Source organism: Notolepis coatsorum (assembly GCF_963971535.1).
Source record: "Notolepis coatsorum genome assembly, chromosome: 8".
Taxonomy (NCBI): domain Eukaryota; kingdom Metazoa; phylum Chordata; class Actinopteri; order Aulopiformes; family Paralepididae; genus Notolepis; species Notolepis coatsorum.
In genome coordinates this window covers 35,812,481-35,834,910 of record NC_140172.1, presented here as the reverse complement: position 1 = coordinate 35,834,910, position 22,430 = coordinate 35,812,481, and the positions used below count along the sequence as shown (strand labels likewise).

The window sequence follows — 22,430 nt, the reverse complement described above, 5'->3', positions numbered from 1 at the left end:
TGCCCTGGGAGGTGTCCCCGCCCCCGTCCCGGCGTGGCGCTTCCCGCTCGGACCCACCAGGAGGAAGAGGAGGGCGGGCGATGGGAGGTGCAGCGGAGAGGCAGGCGTGTCGTGTCTGATGCTGCTCTTCTGCAACACCTTACACCCTCTGACCCCCGCCGGCCGCCCTTTCCCCTTTGTCTCTCACTCTATTCTCTTCACTTGTTTCCTGGCCCCCTTTTCACTGGGCTTTATATCCCCGTCGCTGGGTGTCAATGTGACAAAGAGAGAAACACAATATGTGTGAAAGGCAACATGGGAGCGTTGTGTTTTTCTTTAAAGGCCGATCCGTAATCCAAACTAATAGAAACGGGTGGCCCTACCACAACAAATCTTTTTATAAATAGCATTGTATATATATATATATTAGGTACTTTGTAGCGGTACACATATTCGTACCGAACCGTTTCTGTACGGGACCTTCGGTTCAGTACGTGCCGTGTATCGAACGAATACACAAATACAACGTTATTTTAACGAAACGCACGTGCATAATCTTTTCTTTGCCTGCGGAACTAAGTTCAAAACTCCCAAGTTCACCCCCTTCCCAAAATATAACTTGCGCAAAGGGCCGGATGTTGTTCATTCAGTCCATGCTGCACCACATGTGTGTCAGTGCGTGAGGTGGAATGGACCTGTCTCAAACCCTGCCCTCTTTTCTTGATCCTCCAATCACAACTGTCGCTTACCTCGGACAAACCAAGTTTGTCCGAGGTAAGCGACAGTTGTGATTGGAGGATCAAGAAAAGAGGGCAGGGTTTGAGACAGGTCCATTGGTGCTAGATTGAGAATGGGCTGGGGCTGGCAAATGAATGAAAGTTTATGGCATAGAACGGACATTCATACACAGCAACGCACCTCCGAACAAGGTGTGATAAAATATGAAGCGATATCCCATTTCCTTGGCATGCAACGGGAAATAGTAATCGAACCTGCGTTTTTTCCCTGAGGGATGATTTACAATAAAGTGCTAAAAACTAAAAAGTAGGCTACTTACATTCTTGACACTAGAACTCCCAAAATAGCGTTAGCTTAAAAAAAGAGGGTAGGCCAGCTGTAGTTTACATAGCTTGCATACAACTTTGTCTTGAGGTTCCACAAAATCCAAAGTATTTCCAACTGGGGCTTGAGATTGCAAATCACTGTCTTCGCAAACAGGTTGTTGTTATTTGTTACTACACATTCTCCAGCTCAATGAAAGTGAAAGTGTCTCCCATCAGTCATGCAGCGCATTCAGGCCCACGACAACCATTTTTTTTCACAATCTAGTATATATATATATATATATTGTGGCGTTGGGCAAACGCCGTTTGGGGCAACACAACACAGACACTGTATGTATGGGTCAAACACCATATTTAAATGTCCCAAGGGAGAGAGAAGAGTTTTAGAGGGGGTTGCCTGGCCCTTGGTGAACCCCAAGGAATTCCATGAGGGGGAAGGGGGGGGGGGGGGGGGGGGGGGGGGGGACAGGCGTGGTGTCCCAACGGTTGTCCATCTTATCCGTCTAGGCAGGGAACATAATAACTACACGCCATTCGCCAAATGCGTGTAGATTTACCGTCTGGCGACTAAAAATAATAGTCTGCCCGCCAGCTGGCGTGTAGTTCATATCGATACTCTTATTTTGAAAATCCTGTGCGGGTCTCATTGCCGCCCCAAGCGCAGCTCCAGTCATAATATCTGGGCTCCGGCAGCTAGCAACGTTCAGGTTCATATGATACTCTTATTTTGAAAAACCTAGCAACTCCGCGAGTCATATAATATCCGCCCACTCCGTGTTTCACTTTCTTGAAAACAGAGCAGCAGCGTTAACACAGAAGCGTTAACACAGCAGTGCGCCTACAGACTCAAAATAAGTCTGTGATGTTTTTTTTCTTCTCACAACGAGTCCAATGCAGCTATATGCTTTGCACCGTCGCCATTCCTTTATGCCCACATCGCCCGAAATTAACGTTTATGTACCAATCACTACAACGTTAACGTAAGCTAACAAGCTAATCCTGATGGTCAGACGAAGCAGAGCCATAGTGAACAGCACTGAGGAAAGGGAAATGGGGGGGGCACTCTCCCCTTCCCTGTGTGTGTGTGTGTGCGTGCGTTTGGAAAGACGACGGAGTCACTAGTCAGGACTCAGGACAGGAGTATATTATAGTAAACTGAGGATTACTGAGGATGGACAGATAATGTTGATATTCAAATATAAAAAAGTTTCGAGATGAGTGGAAGTTTGAAGACAGACTACAATATGATGCGGGGGTGGTGAGTTGAAACACAGTGTGTGTGTGTGTGTGTCCCGACCCCACTTCTATGTTTCAATAAATTATTTGCATTTAAAACTATTAACGCTGACTCATTCCTTCAGTCCACTAAAAATTATGCTAATATTCCTTATGTTGTTTATGATATTAATTGAAAATAGCATATGAGAGTATTATATGTAATAATAACACATGGCGATATACTAAAAAGCTATTTATAATTTTTGGCTGATAAAAAATCTGCCCAGCTGGTACTTTTAAAAATCTACCAGCCAAATGGCTGGTAAGTCAAAAAGTTAAGTTTGTTCCCTGCGTCTAGGGCAAAAGGACAAATGTGTGAGCTCTCGTTTGAGGTGAGTCCCACTAACCTCCCCATATGCTGTCAGAAGCCTCTTTTTGTGTGGCTGACGAGGCCTCATGAGTTCCTGGTGTGGGTGATTCACCAGCTGTGGGTGCTGATTGCCATGCTTGCCATCCTCCTTGTCGAAGACCTGATAGAGAACTGCTCCAACTCCCCTGTCTGATGTGTCTGTCTGGAGGATGAAGGGCTGGCTGAAGTCTGGGTTGTGCAGGACTGGTTCCAATGTCAGAGCCTGCTTCAAGCTCTGGAATGCTCGTCGGCCTCGTCTGTCCACTGCACACACTCCTTCCTGGTCAGTTCTGAAAGGGGAGCAGCTACCGAAGAGAAGTTAGGAGGGACGAACCTCTGGTAATACCCAGCCAACCGCAATAAAGCACGTACCTGGGTCTTTGTTGGGGGAACTGGAAGCACCGTGGGGCTGGTGAGGGTTACACTACTGCCCGATTTCAAGACAGCCTCCAGGGGCCAACCATGTACAGTTACCCGGCAGGTGAATGGGGGCGAGTTACCTGGCGAGTGGTACTGGCAGCTGGCTAGCCATGCTCTCTGCCTGGGACTGTCACGTTCGTAGGCCCGGTCCTGGCTGGACCGGGCAGGATGGTAACATTGGACAGTGCCCTCCGCCTGACATTGGCTCTCTGCCTCCCTCTAGGGACCTAAGCCCTATGGTGCGGGCTGCTATCCTATGTTGGTTGCACATTGTTGATTTAATTTCTAATGTTCTGTTGTCCTGGGCCATCCCTGTCTATGTGTGATGTCACCCCCCTGTTGAGTTGTTGTGTGTCATTGCCTTAGTGTCTAGTTGTGTTTAGTTTGTCATTGCTTTTGTGTCTAGGTTGTGTTGTGATTCTGTGTGTTGGCCAGGTGTTGTTCATTATTAATTAGTATGGGTATTTAGGTGTCTGTCTGTCCTCACTTCCTGGTGGTGTCATTTCCTCCATGTCCTCGGTGTTACCCTGCTCGTCGTGTCTCCTGTTTTCTCCCGTGCCTTGCTGTTTGTATTGAGCGTTTGTAAGTAGATTAGTATTTAGTTTTGTTGTTGTTTTATTTTCCGTGTTTACAATTCAGTTCTCTGTCTCTAGCGCCAGCTCGGCTGAGCCGTTTATGTTTCCTTTGGTAACGTACCGTCGTCATCAAGTAAAGTCTGTTTACACGTTATCCTGCCGTCTCTGCCTTTTCCATTCCGGTCCGCAACTTGAGTTCGCATCGTCTTCCCTCACTACCCCACCGTTCGTAACATGGGACTAGTGGGGATGGACCATGGCTCAGTAGGCATTGGCTCATCCCTGGGGCTGGGGCCATACAACCTGCGTTCAGGCAGTTGAAGTCCTCCCCATAGAGCTGTCCCCGAAGCCTGTTTTGGGGCTTCGAACTTCATCAGGTTTTTTTTGAACGGAAGTTCGAACCTTCATTTTTTATTACATTATACACACAATTACATTATACAAATTGTTTTGATAAAATATCCTCAAACTAAATCCTCAATTTGAATAAAGTGATTAATCTGATTAAATAAAAAAATAAAAATGTTGAGGCGGTCAGGTGGCGTAGCGGAGATTGCGTTCGTCACCAACGCCGGAGACACTGGATTCGCCTGTTCGAATCCAGCTCCCGCCGTTGTCACCAGCTTGGCTGGCCGTTCACACTAATACAATTGGCAGTATTAGAGGGTGGGAAAGCTGGCGGGGTGGGTCCGGGTCATTGTAAACAGCGACTCCTACAGTTCGGTCGGGGCGCCTGCTCAGCGCGGATAGGATCTAAGGGGGGTAGTGTGGTCCTTCCACACGTTACACCCTCTCAGTGAGAGTCCGCGCTGCCAGGTGAAACGTTGGCTAGACGTGTGTCGGAGGAAGCACGTGATAGCCTCCACTCTCCCAGACCGACTGTGGGGGGTAAGTGCGCAGCGACCAGGAAAGGGATTGGGAATTGGCATAACGACTAACATTGGGATGGGAGAAAATCGGAGGAAAAAGGAATGGGGAAAAAGATCAAAAAATTTCATTAAATCAACTTTCTTTAACACTTTGAGTGCCGGCCATTCACATGGTTAAATGCCAGGACCCACTTCAATGATAGCGTTGTGAACGCATAATCTCTGTCTTAAATTATGGCTATGTATCTAATCTGCCTGTCGCTTATCAATGACTTGTTTGCAGTCAACATTGTCGAAACAGATTGTTTTTTAGTCGGTTCATTTCCGTTTTATAGCATTTTGAAAAGCCCTTGTTTTCAAGGAAAATATATAGATTCCGTGATAAAAGGCATTTACTGGAATATTCTAGCATACACAAAAACGTTGTAATTTTTCGGCCTATTTATGAATCGTTTTCAAATAAACGCTAGATTATCGATAGTATATGTGTACTTATGCACGCTATAGAGGCGGGCTGAAATATCGATTCTCGCATTTCCTGATCGCGCACACACAGACACACACACACACACGCATAGGGAAACCGCTTATATCTCTGTGAAAACAGCTCTGATTATCCTAAGACTGGTAAAATAAATTCCTTACCTGAGATCAGATGTTATCCAAAAAGATTATTCCAATTCCTGATCGCCATTCCAAATATCGATCACGCTTATTGATTACAGTGTTGGGTACTGTAAATACATAATGCACGCGTTTTCCGGGCCGGCGAGCACAATCGATCCTTCAGTTAGCTTGAGGGAAAAGTAAAATGAGCAAACTGGCCACCCCCCCTTCAGCAGTGTAAAGTAATGGGGTGCAGTTACACAGGGAGAGACAATAGGGGGCGGTATCTTCCCAATTGAGCTCAGAGAGACTCTGCAGCACTAACTCGAGGCTCGATTGATGAAATATGAATTAAAATCGCCAATAAAAAAAAACGACAAACAAACGCTATATAGCGTCGGGGGCACTCAAAGGTTGGCATGAACTAACGACAAAACGCGTCCGCGTCAATCAGTTGCGTCAACATAAATAATCCAATAAGGGCACGGTTGGTACGAAAGTGATGGTGACGTCTTGATGGAGCGCCAAGCGGATGCAGATAGGCTACATCATTTATGATACATGTTTTATAAAAAAAATGATGACGAGTACAATAATAGTATAATAGTACTATAATATTAGTGTAGCCTAATATTTATCTGCAACTGTGAAGAAAAACCCCATTGGTTTAAACAGAATGAATAGACACATAAAAAAAATATATAAAAAATAAAATAAAATAAATTAAAATTTCGTCCGAACGTTTGGGCTCAGCCCTACCTCCCCAACTGACCAGTTCCCCTTTCTTTGGTGGGGCCATCTACGGGGGGGGGGGGGGGGGGGTAGGTTGGCTCTCTCTCTCCCGGGGACTCTCGTCATTGGTGGCCTCAGCACGTTCAATAAGCTCCACCATGGCCCGGGGACAGCATAATAATGCAGGACTTTTTAGAAGTCTTTATTCGGCATGCAACGATACACTTGCGATGGTGGGCAAACACACACAGGAACACACGCACACATGCATTGTTTTTTGCGTCGCCGATGCAATTGAGTCTCTGCGCTTGACCCATCCCGTCGTCCTTCCCCCCAAGGGCAGCCGGGAGCGGATAGGGGCGACGGCGAGGTACCGCGCCCCGGGGACCAATCCAAGTGCTCCTGCACGTCTTCGTCAGGGACGCGACAGGGACCCTTGTGAGTACGGGGAGAACATGCAAACTCCACACAGAAAGGCCTGGGTACCTGGCAACGCGGAAACCTGGTCCCCAAACAGGAATCGAACCCTGGACCTTCTTGTTGTGAGACGACAGTATTAACCACTACACCACTGTGCCTCATGCAGGAACTGGTCCATGACCACCCGGTCCACATTTGGTCTGCCGACAGTTTCCCTGCTTGAAGCCAGCGGTCGGCTACCCTCTGGAGTTGGGCCATCTGAGCATGAGGTGGCACTCCCGGGGTGTAGCTCCAGGCATTCAACTGTTGTGCTGCTGTCACCGGTGAGAGACCCAACGTGCTAGTGCTAGGATATCATAGGTATGGGCCTCAGCAGTGGGAAGTGAATAATATGCCTGCTGCGCTTCACCCATGAGGAAGGGTGCAAGGATGGCCGCCCAGTCAGTCTGGGCCCAATTCTCTCGCTCTGCAATGATTTCAAAAGTGTGTAGATAGGCTTCCACTTCATCACCTTCTGATAATTTTGTGAGAAGTTGGTGGGATACCTGACGTGGTTCTGGCAGGGCAATCCACTGGGCCTGGTTCAAACGAGAGGAGGTCTTCAGTGACCCAGGTTCACCGCCAACTCCTGGGTGACTCTCTGCTGCTCCAAGGAAGCCTCCACAAGGTGTTTTAAGATGTCCTCCATATTGGCTTGCTCCACTGAACACTATACTGTACGTATTCATATATTTTTTTAGAACTCGATTATTCATTTGAATATAGAATATTCGTTGACAGCCCTGCTTAACACTTTGAGTGCCGGCGACGTGTTATGTCGTTATTTCATGCCGACCGTTGAATGCCGACGACGCTAATTGTAATTATTAGCGATCTGAATTCATATTTCATCAACAGAGTCTCCCGTTGGTACAGCAGCCAACTCTAGGAGCTCCGATGGGAAAATACCGCCCCCTATCGTTTATCCCTGTGTAACTGCAGCCCATTCGATTAGACTGGTGGATGTGTGGGGGGGGAGCCTACTGGCTCCACTATGCTGGCGAGCCGTCTGATGAAGAGGGAAGTGATCGCGAGATGGAAAGCAGCCTGGAATATATATTTACAGCAGCCAATAATCAATCAATAAACGCGATCGATATTTGGAATGGCGATCAGGAATTGGAATAATCTTTTTGGAGAACATCTGATCTAAGGTAAGAAGTCTATGTTACCAGTTTTACGATAATCAGAGCTGTTTTCACTGAGATAACAGTGTGTCCGTATGTGTATATGTGTGTGTGTGTGTGTGTGCTGTTGAGGAAATAAGAGAATTGATTTCTCAGCTCGCTTCTATAGCGTGCTTAAGTACACATATACTATCGTTTATTTGAAAACGATTCATAAATAGGCCGACAAATGACAACGTGTCTAGTGTATTCGAGAATATTCCAATAAATGCCGTTTATGACGGAATCTTTCTATTTTCTTGAAATTTTTGAGAAAACTATAGCTTTTCAAAATGCTATAAAAAGGATATGAACCGATTAAAAAACTATCCGTTTTGACTAGGGGTGGGAATCACCAGTTTCATCATGATACGATACGATATCGATTCTTTGGACAACGATACGATATTTGCCGATATCACAAAGTCTCTCACGATACAATACGATTAGATTAGATTCAGGTGCCTGCAATCGATATGAGATGATATCATATGCCCATTTAACACAATCAGTAACATTTAGATCAACTAAAAAAAGGTAACACAAATATCATTTGACATTTGTATTTTTGAGCTCTTCCAGACATTTAAAGGAAAATCAATCTATTGTTTTTAATACAAATAGACCCCCTGTTCACTGTAAAGTGCCACGTTTTGATATATTGAGCTTTAAACTTTAAGCTCCATTTTTTGGAACTCAAAACTCAACCTAAAACCCCTCCCTACCTCCCTCTCCCAAACCGTTCCTACAACAATTTGTTGATGTTGCATGATCATGTATAGGCCTACATTTATTATGTATTATATTGTTTATGTTTAAATAACATTTAAACATCAAACTCCTCTGACCTCATCTGGTCTTTCCAAAGACGCGCGCACACACACACACAGAAAGGGAGAATGCTATGCTGTAACGTCTACACACACGGAGCTACTGCTGTTGTTCTTGGGTGGATATGAGACTCGCCACAGGATTTTCAAAATAAGAGTATCGATATGAATCGATCTTATTACATTGCATCGATCCGATTCGATTGTTGATAATTACATCGATGTATCGATCTGGATCGATGTATCGTCCCACCCCTAGTTTTGACAATGTTGACTGCAAACAAGTCATTGATAAGCGACGGGCAGATTAGACACGTAATTTAAAACATAGATTATGCGTTTTTAACGCTATCATTGAAGTGGATGCTGGCATCCAAGGACATTAATCAACGTTAATGGCCGGCACTGAAAGTGTTAACAGTTACTGCACACTACATCACCCCTGAGTGGAACATGGAAAGCCAAACTTTCCCCCACTGTACCGAAAACATGTACCGAATCGTGACTTCAAAACCGAGGTACGTACCGAACTGTGGTTTTTGTGTACCGTTACACCCCTAATATATATACAATGCTCTGAATAAGATTCTGTCAAAACGTGCCAGCATTACTCTGCAAATAAAAATAAAAGACTTCGTAACAGTAGTAGACCTTTTGTTGGGAGTATATAATATATATAATTCGAATGGAGAAATGTTTTCATTCTCGTTTTTTACATTGGCTATAACTACTAAAATAACTCCATATAACATGCATTTACACGGTCAAAAGAAATTCCGGAGTGTTGCTTTAATTATACAAAAAGAGACACGTGTGTCCCTGGCAGGTGCACTTTTAATGGCCTCACAATCAGCAGGCAGGTTGGGTGTGAGTTTTGAAACAAGGGGTTTTCCTGGTCGGGAGGAGTTTTTGATTTCTTCAGGCTTAATGCTCTCAATAACAAACCACAGGCTAAACTGAAGATCGGTTGCAGGGTAGAGCCTTCCCTAATTACCCAGAGCACGCCTAATGCCTACTAGTGTTGTCACGATACTGGAATTTCGATACAATACCATTTTCGATACCACAGGGAAAAAGGTTCAATCTTAAAATGTAAAAAAAAAAAAAAAAAAAAAATCTTTTAATAAATGTTGCTTTTGTTGCTGGTTGATTCTCCTCAGCTTCTCTCTGGTACTATAATAGAAGATAAATATAACACTTTTAAAACCCTTTGTTTATCTTTAGATCACACATTTAAAAATAACTGTTCATCTCACTTCAATAATTTTTATTGCAGAACATGGTATTTTCTCAAGCAGATGTAAACACTGTAATCTGTGTTGCATGTACCTGACAAACTGAACAGTTTGTATTACAGTCATATTCCGACTTAACTGAATGCACATGTGTGTGTGTGTGTGTGGACTACTGTACTATTACAGGTATTGAAATGAACAATGCAACTTCCTTATACAAAAAATAAATAAATAAAAATTATGAATAATTAAATATCGATATTTCGGGAAATGAGTATTGAAACAGTTTTAAATATTCAGAATCGATATGTATCGATTTTTTGATATTTTTGACAACACTAATGCCTACACGCCGCCACGGGACAAGACAGCGCTCATTCCAATGTTCAGAAGTAAAAGATAACCATTCGGAAATGGTGGGGGTATACCATATATGATTTCTTTTTTACATAAAAGGGAATGATGTCGCTGCCGCTGGGGCAACAATGACAACAGTGGACATCTAGGTTCATCTAGGCTATATCTGTTGTGTAATTATTATTATTTTTCTTTTATTGATCTTTTCCCCCCTCCTTTTTCCTCCGATTTTCTCCCATCCCAATGTTAGTCGTTATGCCAATTCCCAATCCCCTTCCTGGTCGCTGCGCACTTACCCCCCACAGTCGGTCTGGGAGAGTGGAGCCTACCACGTGCTTCCTCCGACACACGTCTAGCCAATCAACCGCTTCTTTTCACCTGGCAGCGCGGATTCTCACTGAGAGGGTGTAGCGTGTGGAAGGATCACACTATCCCACTTAGATCCTATCCGCGCTTAGCAGGCGCCCCGACCGAACTGTAGGAGTCGCTGTTTACAACGACCCGGACCCACCCCGCCAGCTTCTCCCACCCTCTAATACAGCCAATTGTATTAGTGTGAACGGCCAGCCAAGCTGGTGACAACCCCGGAGCTGTGAGCTGGATTCGAACAGGCGAATCCTAGCGTCTCCGGGGTTGGTGACGAACGCAATCTCCGCTACGCCACCTGACCGCCCTTCTGTTGTGTAATTGTAATTGTTGTTGTGTCTTTGCGGTCCTGTGAGGTATGCATGCTGCCTGTTGCTCCCTGTTGGTGTCAGCGCTGCAGAAAGGCCTGTAGCCCGATATAAATATGTAGGTTAATACCGTCTGCTAATTGGATCGGCTGCATTCATTGTGACTCCGGTCTTCTCACTTGTCACACTGACACCTACTCTCACCCTGCTGCTATAGGCTGTGGTTTGTACACAATGTCACATTATCCTGCACAGAGAGTTGGGACGACGTTCCACTCGAGTCCCACTGTCAAACGACTCCGCTCAGAGGGGAAGTAAACTAACCGCTGCTACTTAGACTCATTATTTTATAACATATTGCATAAATAAAATAAAATTATATTATTGTTCTCCCCCAATATGCTTTAGTCTCTTTCATGAATAAGAACCGAAAATGAGTTGAAAAAGGTTAGATAATTGAATTGATTTAAAACTACTACTACTGCAGTACAATTATGTATGCATAATACATACTATGTGTATAGCATGTAATAATAGCCTATATGTATGCATAATACATACCATATTTTTATAGTAGTAATATAGCATATATATATGGATAATACATACCATAAATTGTGTATAGTATGTAATATAGCCTATGTATGCATAATACATACCATAATGTGTATAGTATGTAATATAGCCTACGGTATATGTATGCATAATACAAGCCAAGGAAGCTACAATTACCTACCCCTGCTTATGCTTTCTTCTTCATACATACTCCCCTGGAACCTGCAGAAATGACATCAAATATTAATTTAATGTCAAAGCACCTTTACTGAATGTTGTGTTGTGTGTCCAGTCATTAAGTAGTAACATACGAGAGGGCTCCTAGAGCCTCACTCCTGCTACTGCCAATAACCACAATATAGCATGACTTGTCCTGTATATTACTGCTTTTATACAGCATGCTTTATAATCATGTCAAACATTCAACACAGACGGACGCTTTGTGTAACTGAGGGGTACAATTCCCTGACTGTATTAAATAAGTATGGTATCATTAAACCACTACTGTCTTATGTACATTACTACTGGCCATACAGTACACAGGTATATGAGATGAACACTTCCACAATGACACGGTTCCACACAAATCTTGGTTAGAATAATATTTATTAGCAGCAATAATAGTATATTACATTACTTTACTTAGAGTCGCGCTTGTAAGGCGAAGAATGTGCGTGAATAAGTCAAGAGCGTAAGTCCATTAGAATAGTACACAGGAGATAATAAATACCACCTGTATCCTAGGAATTATATCTATGGTACACTAGTAGGGCAGCGGGAGATACTAGTAGGGTCCCTCCGGTTGTAGGCCAGCAGGGGGAGGAAATGTTCGAATGCAAACTCTGGATCAACGGGGAATCAATAAGCTCCAGCTACGGGGGCTTATCCTTCGTAACAGCCGCCTCCTAATTAGTCTGCACCTAATTAGATAAGCAGAGACAGATTAACCGCACTGTCCACTACTCAATGTCCGTTGTGAGGAGTAGGGCAATTCACAAAGTCAGTGGGTCATGGTCGTCATTAGGAGAGTCGGGGAGCCTTGGCAACTCTATCAGCCTCGCCACAGGTCGGGTGTATGTCCACCCCTGGACGAGCACTTCTGCCGCTCTGACCTTTCCGTCGGCACCAGTGATCACTTTGCTTACGCGGCCGGCCGGCCACGCAGCTCGGGGTAGTGACTGGTCTATGATCACGACGACTGTGTCCACTTTTAAGTTGTCCCCGTCCTTGGTCCGCTTCTGACGGGCTGGAAGGGATGGTAGGGGGGTTAGGAGGAAGCGGGCCTGAGACTGCTTTGATCTGTGCTTGGCTGCGCCTCCACCTCCTCCGTCTGTTTCTCTTGTTTGCTCTGTACCCCGTCTGAGGAGGGGCCGGTTCCGGCCGCCCCATCAAGGAGTCGCTCGGGGTGCTGGGTTCGAGGTCAGCTACGTCTGGAGCGCAGCTGATCCGAACTCCCTCTTGTGCCCACGGTTCTCTCACAGGCCTCTCGCTTAATGTCAATAGCCTCTCAACGGGCTGTACGAGGGAGTGGCCGGTGTCGCTCGCCTTTGTGTGTAGGCAGCGTGTAGACGTGGGTTGACTGTCAAGTCCGTAGAGGGGGCCCTGGAGCGTCCACCCCAGTCGGGTCTGAACCGCGACTGGGCATCCTTTGGGTCCGATGTGGGCCGCCTCAATTGGGAGAATGAGGTCCGCGTGGTCGGAGCCGATGAGCAGGGTCGGTGTGGCGCCGTCGATAAGCGGTATAGGTAGTTGACGTAGGTGCACATACTTCGCCATCAGCTGTGGGATGGGGTAGGTGTACTGTGATAGGCCTATGTCTTGGCTGGTGAAGACGTTGGTAATATTATACTGCTTCTCGGGCTGGTCCACCGCTGCTATCTTGAAGGAGACCTTTTCACCCTTTATGGTCTTCTGGTCCCTTCTGATGGTGCGTATTGTCATGGTACCTTTGGCACCCCGCAGGCCCAACTGGGCTGCGGCGGAAGCGAGGAGGAGAGTCTTTTCAGACCCATCGTCCAGGACGGCGTAAGTGTCCAGGACCTTGTCCTCGTAGCTCAGGAGCACTCTGACCACTTTGATGAGCACTCGGGGGGTCCCGCTATGCTGGTCAATGTGGAGCACTCCTGTTGGTCGGTGGCTTTGGATCGTCTGGGGTGGTGCCGACTCGCGGTCGTCCGAGTAGCACCGTGACTCCCAGTGTCTGCTGTAGCAGTCGGGACAGTAGGGAGCGGTCTGGTGGATCTTTGGTACTGGTGCCACCGCCTCGGCCTGGTACATTACCGTGACGGGCCCACTTTGTTGTCCTGGCGGACGCCTGTTGATGTCATGCAGGACCTCCAAGTGGGCGCCGCCGCACCTGCTACACTTCTTCTTCAAGCGGCACTCAGCTGCCATGTGGCTGCGCGCGCAGCGGAAGCAGCGGCGGTGGTCTTTGATCCACTGACTCACCTCGTCCGTGGTCAGCGTCTTGAACTTGTCGCATTGATACAGCCGATGTTCCCCTTCACAGTACTGGCATTCAATCTTCCACTCCTCTTTCGTCGAGGGGGTGTTGTGGTTCTTGTGCTGCGGTACTGATTCGGCTTGGTGCATAACGGTCACCGACCGGCGGTTATCATTTAATCCCCGAGGTCCTGGTCTTGGGCTTGGTCCACTCCATACGAACGTGTCCAGTCGTAAGCTGCTGACCTCCCTGGCGAGGAACTCAGACAGGTCTAGGAGGGATGCCTCTGGGCCGTTGGGGTCACGGTGGTCTCTCTGCCGCCGAAAACGCTCTTGTCGGGCGGGAGGGAGCTTCTCTAATATCCTCTCTACATTAGAGTTAGCGTACAGTTCGTATATCCCTTTTTCCTTTTGGGACCCCAGCATCCCTACCAGGGACTGTACCTTGATAGAGAGGTCATCTAATGCTCTGTTGTCTCTGGCTGGGGGGAGACGGTCAATGTCTCTTATCTCTTGTATCACGTAGTCCCATATGCGTCCATAACGTTGGTCGAGGGCTACTAGAGCCGCGGTGTATGGGGTAGTAGAGTTGGAATATGCCAGCGCTATATTGTGCGCTCTGGGCACCTTCAGGTGCTTGAGTAGGATAGCATACTTGTACGTTTCATCCGGTACATCGGACATCATTGTCTCTAAGCACATTCGTAGCTCTGTGTACTGTGCTCGGTTCTCGTGTGTGAAGTCCGGGAACGTCGGTGTGGCAAGGTACGATGCCATGGATGGCTGGCACATCGGTGAGCGTTGGGGGAGAGGCCTCCTGGGCGAGTCTCCCCGTGCGTGTCGTCTTGGGCTGGTACTTGGTGGGTACCGAAGCCCGGGTACCCAGGTGCTGTTCCTCGGGGCTGGCGGTGCGTCAAACTCACCCGTGAGTTGAGTCGGGGGTTTGTAGCGCAGTGCCTCGGGGCTGACGTCTGGGCTGTACTGGACCTCCTGGTCCAGAGTACGTTGCTGCTGGTCGGGGCTGTACTGGGCCTCCTGGTCCAGAGTACGTTGCTGCTGGTCGGGGCTGTACTGGGCCTCCTGGTCCAGAGTACGTTGCTGCTGGTCGGCTTGACATTCCTCCTCTTCCTCCTCCTCTTCCTCTGCTAGGTCCTGGAGTCTTCTGTTCAGTCTCTCGGCGTGGTCCGGTTCTTCCCGGTTGCTGGTGGTGGTATGGACCGGCCGGGGAGGGGGTTCGGAGACGTGGACAGGATCCTCCTGTTGGCGGGGTCCCGGGTCGCTTGGTCGGGTAGGGGAATGTGCCCTAGACCCTTGTCGTGATGATCTCCGGGAGCTCCGTGCGGAGTGAGGGGGTGTCGCCATGGCAATCAATTTGTCCATCAGCTGCGCCTGCAGCCGGTCGCGCTCTGCCTCGCGCTGGGCATGGGCGGCTTTGCGCACTGCTTCGCGCTGGGCATTGGCGGCGTCGCGCTGCGCATTGGCGCTGGCATGGGCGGCGTCGCGCTGTGCATTGGCGGCGGCGCACTGTGCATTGGCGCTGGCATGGGCGGCGTCGCGCTGTGCATTGGCGGCGGCGCACTGTGCATCGGCGCTGCTTCTTTCAATGTTCTCTTCCGTCTGAAGGCGTCTGGTCTCCAGTCTTATGCGGTCGTCTTCACTCCTTTGTTGCGCCTGGAAGCGCTCTCGCTCGGTTGCAGAATGTTCGCGTTCACTGAGGGCTTGCGCTTGGGGTTGCGCGTGAAGGCGCTCTCGTTTGTCTGCAGCTTGTTCGCGCTCGCTCGTCTGTTGCGCTTGAAGTCGATCGCGTTCGGTGGAGGCTGCCAGGGTGGCGATGAGTGCCTGCGCCAGCATCTTGTCCGCTTCGCTGGGGGAAGACACAGGCGGAGGTGATCGGCTTCTGGCAGTGCTCGTTGGAGATCCGTTCTCCTGTCGCGCTCCGAGGAGGTCCATCTCCTGGGTGCGCGTCTCTTCTGGTGGTGGGTCGGGTTCCGTCCCTGGAGGGCTTTCTTTATCCTGGAGCTCTCCGGGGACTACCTCGTTGATGTTGGCGGGGGGTAGAGTCATGTCAGGTCCCTCCTGGTCCCCCCCGTGAGCTTGGTCAGTTACGTTAGAACCCACTAGGGTCTCTACTGGCGGGGTCGCCTGGTCGGTAGGGTTTGACATACTTTTACTATCCGCTTTTTCCGCGTTTAACGTCTGTATAAAGCTAGGTAGTAGACTGGCAGCGTAGTCCTCTAGGTAATGAGGTGGCTGCCGTCTGCGCTCCGGGCGATCTAGCTTAGGAGAACCGTTGTGGAGTGTTCATCATCGGCCATGTTAATATTAATATTATATTAATATTACGCTAATTACCCTCCGGCTCGAAGGACCAATTGTAACTGAGGGGTACAATTCCCTGACTGTATTAAATAAGTATGGTATCATTAAACCACTACTGTCTTATGTACATTACTACTGGCCATACAGTACACAGGTATATGAGATGAACACTTCCACAATGACACGGTTCCACACAAATCTTGGTTAGAATAATATTTATTAGCAGCAATAATAGTATATTACATTACTTTACTTAGAGTCACGCTTGTAAGGCGAAGAATGTGCGTGAATAAGTCAAGAGCGTAAGTCCATTAGAATAGTACGCAGGAGATAATAAATACCACCTGTATCCTAGGAATTATATCTATGGTACACTAGTAGGGCAGCGGGAGATACTAGTAGGGTCCCTCCGGTTGTAGGCCAGCAGGGGGAGGAAATGTTCGAATGCAAACTCTGGATCAACAGGGAATCAATAAGCTCCAGCTACGGGGGCGGTACATTACTCCCTTGATCGGCAGACGAAAGCAGCAGCTGTAATCCAAGTATGCGTGCAGCATAGGTGAAAGCCAGCCAGCCTCTCCTAGAGACGGGCTCGAGTGATGCTCCTCACGGGTGGTCCCACACAGTAGTGGGTGTAGACGATTCTCCGCTCCATCAGCTACAGGACCAAAGCAAATATAATAATCCAGCCGAAAAGGGCTCTGCATTCACCGGTGTAGATTCTCCGGTGCGCGGTACTTCACATTAACTAGGTCGAACTTGACGTTATTACACTAAGCTCTGACACTTTCACTATCCTATTCGCACACGGTATATAAGTGCTCTATTTATACGCACGGTTGCTCACTTCACTTGGTCGTTGACTCGTGATGAAGGCTTTACGTTTGAGGGTAACACGTTTCTAGGTTAACTAACTGCTGTATCCACCTGCAACGTATTTATACGTACGGTGAATAATCTAGTACCAGCCTTATTTCTGTCTCGTATTCTTGCGCAGAACCGGGCATGTCCAGGCAAGCCTTGGCGGTGACTTTGAACTAGACATTGGGGGGTATGGCCGTGGCGCCTAGTGGATCGCTGTCCAATAGGAGAACGAAATAGTATGGTCTGTACTAGGTAAAAGGGATATTCCGTGTATATGTACAAAGAATATACAAGGGATATCAAACGATATACAAATATTATACATGGGATCTCAGGCAATAAATATATATATTGGGTTTAATCTGATCCTTCGTAACACTTTGTGTTTTCATTTGACCCTTGTGATTCCTAATTCTCCCTAAAATGCGGAGGAAGCAGCTAGCTAGACTAACCTGGAAGGATAACAGTCAAGATAAAGCAACATATAATAGAATAGAATAGAATGTGTCTGTAGCCAGAAAATAGACCAAAAATATTGGCAATTATTACCTGGTGTCATTTCTTGTTGAAAGAGCCAGAGCTCCTCTACTAGTAGTCGATACATTATACTTTCTGCTGGACACTAACCACCAGCTGTACATCCAGGGATAATAAGCTGTAGCCGTGTTCTGTGGTCACACCATGGGAATTACATGGCAACATAACGGATGAAATAGAGTGATATAGACATAGAGCATAAACACTGTGAAGGTAAGCACAGCATTCAGGGGCGGACCTAGCACATTTGGCGCTTTAGGCGAGGTTCAATCAAAACAACGCCGCGCTACCAACCGGTTAACCCTTTTCACTGCGACATTACACAGAAGGTTAACCCTTTCACGACCGTCGGTTGTGTGATAGTAAAGGGTTAACCCTCCGTCGTGTGGCAGTGAAAGGGTTAACAGTTATACAGTAAAGTACTGCACCTTTATTTTTTACAAGCAAGAACAAGAGCTAAGAATAAATGTAAAGTGCACACTAAAGAATTAAAACAAATAAACAACTTAGCTAACACAATAATAATAATAATAATAATAATAATAATAATAATAATAATAATAATAATAATAATAATAATAATAATAATAATAATAACAAACAATAAAAATAATGTGCAAATTTGCTTTCAAAGAAAATTAAGAAGAAATGCAAAGTGCACACTAAAGAATTAAAACAAACAACTTAGCTAACAATCAATAATAATAATAACAATAACAAACAATAAAATAACGTGCAAATTTGCTTTCAAAGAAAATTATGTATTGTAAAATATGTTACACATATAATCAAAATATAATATGCTAAATAAACAAACAAATAAATAAAAATTACAAATTCACTTTGTCTAAAGAATTATTTACATTCCACTCCCTATCATCACACTTCAAGGTTAGCCTGTAGCTCCTACTGGTTTCCATTTACAGTGCAATCCTTCTGGCCTTCCTCGCTGCAAAGTCATCAATCACATCAAATTTCCAAGTCCTGAGCCAGCTCCTTCCCATCCAAATCAGATTGCCCTCCATGGTTTAAGGTGTGTACAAGTGCCTCTGCTTGCTTCATCAGCTCTTGGTGTGGCAGGTCTTGGAAGTTGTACAAAATTGCATACCTTTCACCTTGGCACGTTTCTCGTCTTCTTCTTTTCTTCTCTTTTTATACTGGATGGCTTTTGCCTCTTCATAGTTCTCTAACGTTAGTCTTTCTTTCCTCAACGCTCAATTCTATAAACACTTGACCGATACCCATCAATGCACAGCGCTCTACCATGTTCTGACTGTGAACACCTAAAGCTGAGGCTCAGACCGACCGACCGTTTTAGATTTTTGGCTCATTTTCCCTTATGTTAGAATTTATTTTATGTAAAAATAATGGTTGCAGATATAGAGGAGGGCGCCAAAACTGCGCAGAGCAAAACAAATTAAAAATTAAAAGAGTAATACAAATAAAACCCTGGGCAACCGCCCTAGGCAACCGCCTGTAGGAAGCTCCGCCCCTGACAGCATTGCACACTGAATGCCCAGTTAGCTCCATGCTGCTAGGTGGTTTGCTAGCAGCAAACTGTGAAAGCTTTTGTACCTTTCAGACAGACCTGCATATCTTATGGACAAACAAACTTGGGGAACTCAAGGAAGAAAAGGAAGATAGCTAGTCCCATGCTATTAGCTAATTAGCAAGTTGTCATCACTGTGGCCTAGCCTATGGTAGACTAGCTAAGTAGCTAAATTGGCACACATTTCCCTAGGGACATGCTGTCTGTAGCATAACAGAAGTGGAAATGTAATTCTAAACTCATCACCTTCCTCTATAGGGGTTTCTTTTTGCCACCTATTTGGAGGAGCATGTGTCACGTGTTTTGAAAGTAATACCGATGAGAAGAGACCAGGCTTATAGCTGACTTAATCTTGTACCACAATATGTTGGAGACAAGCCTTTAGACTTAGCTAATTATATCTGCACGTTATCTTAGAAGTCATCTTTGGCTATGGATATGCTTGTTGCTTCAACACGATTTTTATTGGGGGGGACACACACTTATGTGTTAAGTGTGTGTAATGTCTGGACGATCCCAAATTGGATTGTGCTCGTATTGCGATTGGAATTTCACCGTTAACTATTCTGGATGCAATCTGGCCATAACGTATAGGAGCAATGTAAAGAGACAGTAGCACTGCTAGAATATGGACACACAGCTTTAAATAAATACGGCCACGTGCAGATGCTTAGCGGACACTTTAATGCCATGTGTGTCATGTGATCTGCCATGTGATTAAGTGATGTTGTGTTTCTTTTTCAAATGTAGCCAAGAATAAAGACCCTAACCCTATCAACACAGCAGTCAAAGTGTATATTTTCAGCACTACATTTGTTTACCAATGATTTGAAGTGTTATTAGCGAAATATTAGCTTATAAAAATATCCGCGCATTGCACCGAAAAAAGGACGATTTAGATGCGCGGACAGGAAGCCGTCATGAAATCGTTGTAGTCCTAAGAAAGAGGAGACCCAGTGTTTTTGATGGACCTAGAGTTTTAAATTTCATAAAACTACACTACCCAGCTCACACCAGTCGCATAACGTGATATTACAAATATTGATGTGAAAATGGTGAAAAAACCTTAACGTTATTGCCATAAAATACAACTTATATTGTTTATTTACCTTTCTGTAAACGTTGTCGCAATCCGGTAAAAAATGGCAGAGCTATGGACATCCACCTCGCCTATCCCACACCCCCCCCCCACCCCACCCCACCCACCCAACCACCTCCAATGTACAGTTCCCCTACCCAATCCCCCCCACCTCCTCCAATGTACATGTTTCTTCATCAAATGTATATACTCTCTTTTTTTTTACTCTTTTTGTATCACAAACAGTACTGTATTTGTAAATCTGGTATGTCATAAATGTATAGATGTAGCAGTACTGTCTATTTGTATGTCATGTATGTCATATATGTTATGATGAATTGAAAATGGGGGACCCTGATGTAAACAAGACGAAAGTCTTTCTCTGGTCTGCATCCCCTTAACAATTGTGTGTATTGAGCTGTACTGTATTGTACCCATTCTGCAATCTGTTAATACAATTTTCAATCAATCAATACAAAAATAACTGTACTTACAGTAGATTTCATTCACGGTCTTTGCTGCCCTTTAACGGGCGCCTGGTGGTACTTAATCCAGATTTAACTCTGCCATTGGAAAGAGGAAATGTGGGCCGATCCATAGATGTATGACTTGGCCATAATAGGCCTGATATTCTATATTCATATCATATTTCAAATTGCATCTGTCCGAATTGGCAAAATTATTCTTGATCTCAAGAAGGTGCTGAATGAGCTCAATGGCAATTTCTCACTTTTGGTCAATGTTAGCATGGTGTTATTCACCGTCAAATATGGAAAATAATAATAATAATAATTTATATTCTCCTTTGGTTCATTACAATTTACTCTCAAGCATAGTAACAGAGACACAATATTGCTGACACTGGGAATACATTCCCTGAGGTCCATAGATGTCCCTAGATACCAATAACAGCCAAACGGACCTTGTAGAAGTGGAGCAACCCTCGAGTAACGGAGGGGACACGTGATGTAAGGCTTAGTCCACATTGCAGCCGGCTTGTGGGAGGCATGGCCTAACAGCGTTCGAGACGGGAGGGTAGAATTGGACGATACGAAATTGGGATGGGAGAAAAATAGAAAATGGGAGAAAAAGTAGATATAAAAAAAAAACATGGTGGATAAGAGTAAACTGTGACCAAAAATCTACTATTTTCTTCAAGCAAGGTAACAAACTCCAGACTAACTTTCTCAGTTGGTTGCACCAGCGCCTGATTTGTTCCCACACCTTTTATTTTTTTTAATGATAAGTAGGGGGTGGAGGAGGCAATTTTATCGACTGTCTTTTCCCAGAGGTTGTCTGATATCACTCCTATAAACTGGACACAGGGCATGTCGTTGCCATAGCTAGGTTGGATTCACATTCAACCCGTTCTTCTTCATCATCAGTGCGATCTGGGATTTTAATTTTGTGAATGGGAGTTCCTCTTTCGCTATGTTATAGGCAGTGTTGAACATTTAATTCCCCTCCATTGAGCGATGACTCATCTAAGCACTGAGAAGTCGTCTGGAGGGGCTCAGTGCTTTGGCTCATGCATCAGTCAGGTTTTGTGTTTCTTACTTTTGTCGTGCAACATCAAAGTTTCAAGCCTAAACTGTGTTGACCCGGTAACGAGAGTTGCCTGCAGTGGACAGGACACATTGCCCACAATACATGCACCCTGCATAGCTGTCCCCACAATACATGCACCCTGCATAGCTGTCCCCACAATACATGCACCCTGCATAGCTGTCCCCACAATACATGCACACTGCATAGCCTCACCAGCCTCCTCCTCTCCCTCCTCCTCTCCCTCCTCTTCCTCTCCATCCTCCTCCTCTCTCTCCTCCTCACCAGCATCCTCCTCAAGATTCAAGATTCAATAGTTTTATTTCAAACCACAGTGTTAGTTTGGCTACATTTACCATTGTCTGGCAAAACAACATTTGAAAAATAAATGAAATGGGAAAAGAGGAACCCCCCCCCCCCCAAATTTTTTTTAAATAAAACAACAGCCAGAAACGATACACTGTTTGAAAAGGAGATGGAAGAAGCAAAGCTTATCTGTTTCCATCCCCCATCAATAACTAATTGCAATATTATATATACTTCAGCAAGTACAATATGACACGATTTCCAATACATATGATACAATACAATTTGCAAATACTTCAACTACACACAATAACACACACACACACACACACACACACACACACACACACACACTAGACTATACTCGCATGTCACCCTTCAAATCATTCTCATACAATACGTTGGACTTCCTCCCTGGTATAATTTGTGAACACCATCTTTTTGAACTTCCTCTTTAATATACTTATAGATTGACTGGATTTGATCTCCTCCTCCAGATCATTCCACAAGGTAACTCCACACAGAGAAATACACATAGCCTTCCTGGTTGTTCTTGAAGATTGCTGTTCCAGTTTGAGTTTCCCTCTAAGGTTATATTGTTGAAGTCCAGCTCTCTCACAGAACAATTTCTGTATCTTGTCA

General features: G+C 45.6%; 1 protein-coding gene across 1 annotated transcript in view; it reads left to right on the top strand.

Annotated features, from left to right (window-relative positions):
* Window positions 1-22,430, top strand: part of LOC311233399 (glucocorticoid receptor-like) — a 139,659-nt gene that overhangs the window by 59,366 nt on the left and 57,863 nt on the right. The gene's annotated exons all lie outside the window — the stretch shown is intronic.